The 2,503-nt window shown below is 41.3% G+C and overlaps 1 long non-coding RNA gene across 1 annotated transcript; it reads right to left on the reverse strand.

Annotated features, from left to right (window-relative positions):
* Nucleotides 1-201: 201 nt before the first annotated feature.
* On the reverse strand, nt 202-765 carry LOC119887766. Its single transcript, XR_005441803.1, has 3 exons — nt 574-765; nt 405-493; nt 202-285 (listed from the first exon to the last, which is right to left on the reverse strand). It is a non-coding gene; the product is annotated as an uncharacterized LOC119887766 (long non-coding RNA).
* Between the last annotated feature and the right edge of the window lie 1,738 nt (nt 766-2,503).

Raw genomic sequence — 2,503 nt, forward strand, 5'->3', positions numbered from 1 at the left:
GTTGCATTTTATAGCTTAGTTGTAGTTTCAGTATTGTGCAAGGGGTATTGAATTCAATTTGAGGGTCCATAGTATAATATATGTACCCTTTGTGACATTTGGTGGGTTAAAATGTACAATTTCTTACATGTCAGGAGAGAAACCTGACGGGCACCCCAAAAAATGCCCGTAAGTCAAACTGTCAAAACATCATCAGTAAAATAAAAAGAAAATTTTGACTTACTTGAAGCCATTGATGTTGACTGATACTAGAGTTGAGATGTGCGTCTTACATTGTTCTTGAATCTGTTTGAAAAAATGACATAGCCTGCTTGTAATCAGTTCCACAATTACATCAGGATCAAACATCACATAAATTCATATAAGAACATTGGGACAAAACTGATTGACACATCAAGACTTACAGTGTTATTAGTGTTTTTGTAAACCTCGTTTTCCGGGTTATTGTATGAAGAATCGTAAACCAGGTCCATGGTGAACGTCAAGGTCTTCACTAAAATTTAAACAATTGTCATCACAAAGAAGCACTTTCATGAGATACATAACTTCATTCACATATTCTATGTGTAATACCCATTGGTGGTGGTGGTGTTGTCATCATTGGCATTGTTGTAGTTGTGCTGGGTAGTGTAGTCGTCGGTGTTGTTGTGTTTGTTGCTGTGGTTGGTGTTGTTTCTGTGGTCGGTGTTGTTGTGTTTGCTGCTGTGGTCGGTGTTGTTGTGTTTGCTGCTGTGATTGGTGTTGTTGCTGTGGTCGGTGTTGTTATGTTTGTTTCTGTGGTCGGTGTTGGTGTGTTTGCTGCTGTGGTCGGTGTTGGTGTGTTTGCTGCTGTGGTCGGTGTTGTTGCTGTGGTCGGTGTTGTTATGTTTGTTTCTGTGGTCGGTGTTGGTGTGTTTGCTGCTGTGGTCGGTGTTGGTGTGTTTGCTGCTGTGGTCGGTGTTGTTGTGTTTGTTGCTGTAAAAGAAGAAGAATACAAAAAATTACCATCATACACAGTATTCACAAAACTGTTACTTTCTGCAGTGATGTCATCCTGAATTATGTCAATCTAAGTATTCTGCAATACTTGGCATCAATAAATGTTCTTTTAAATCAATACATTCTGTTGATTTTCCAACTATACTCTGTTTAACTGTATCCATTCAAACAAGCAAAATTTGTCTCATACCAGGAGATGGAGTTGGACACAATGTGATATCTGTGGAGCAACATTAGAGATTAAATTAATACATCATGTTTTTCTGCATAGGACAATAAATTCTATTTTAATCAACAATGAATGGATCATGTGGTGTCCGAACGATAATGCTGCGATGATGTGTTGAGAAGAAATCCGCTTGACACTGTTCTTGATTATAAAAGTTTATTACATCAAAGAATTCAGCATCAATTACAAGCTCTGCAGCAGCTTGGAGAGTGACCCAGCCCGATGGCCACTCTGTCTCTCTGTACATTGAACACAGCTTATATAGGACATGTTTAGGTCTCTGCTAAAAACCATATAAGGGCACAGTCCCTTCATACACACTAACCTCTACTCCCCCTACCACTGGGTCAGAGGTCAAATTTCATAGAAGGGTTCACTCTTTGCACACCCATCAATCATTACTTCCCCTTAAGGGTTCACTGTGCCTCTCTCCAGCTCTGAGTCAGTGGTCAAGTTCTATAGGAGGGTTCACTCTTTGTACTCCCATCAATCATTACTTCCCCATAAGGGTTCACTGTCCCCATAAGGGTTCACTGTCCCCAGCTACAGAGCATTATGTTAAACTGTAATGGTCAAATGCACATATGTTATACACCACAATCACAACTATTCTGTCTCATACTTCCTGCTTTCTTACAGTGCAGACGCTTTGCTGCTTGCTCTTGCCTCTGCCTGCATTCTTTTGCTTAAACTCTGTTTTTTCCCCCCCTGCTAGAAATCAGCAGCTCTTGGATACTTTTAAATCACTGGGACTGATAAAGTAGGCTCTTGTCATACTTTTATGATCTTAGTGCTACGCGAGTGCAGCCTATCAATAGCACTAGCCTGTACTGCAGTGACTGGAGCTATAGCTAATGCTAATTAGCAACAAGATGCCACCCTTCTCCACGGATGACTTCTACAAACTTCTACAGAAAATTACTGTGCTGTCCAAGATCCACAGGTTAGAAGTGAATGTGGAAGTGAATGGATTATGTGGGAATGATACCACTTGCTAACAAGCTAACATGCTAACACACGACTAATTAGCACCAACAAGACTACCAAGAAGCAGGAAGCCTGTGTACTGGGTAATAAATCTGAAAGTGGGAGTCCTCCCTGGAACGCTTTGGTGCAAAGCCTAAGAGTAAATCATTTCCTGGGGAAATGGGAGGACGAGTAACAGGCAGAACCCAGAGCCCTGAGATTTGTGATGCGACTGGCTGGCCTGAATTATCATCCAGGCAAAACGCCTCTTCAAACCCTGTTCTTAGTAGGACACAGCGTGGACAGCTGCGAAAGGGAGAGTTAGCAACA

This window comes from Micropterus salmoides, unplaced genomic scaffold, assembly GCF_014851395.1.
Source record: "Micropterus salmoides isolate LMB-PRFRI ecotype aquatic unplaced genomic scaffold, ASM1485139v1 Ms_hic_scaffold_4318, whole genome shotgun sequence".
Lineage (NCBI taxonomy): Eukaryota > Metazoa > Chordata > Actinopteri > Centrarchiformes > Centrarchidae > Micropterus > Micropterus salmoides.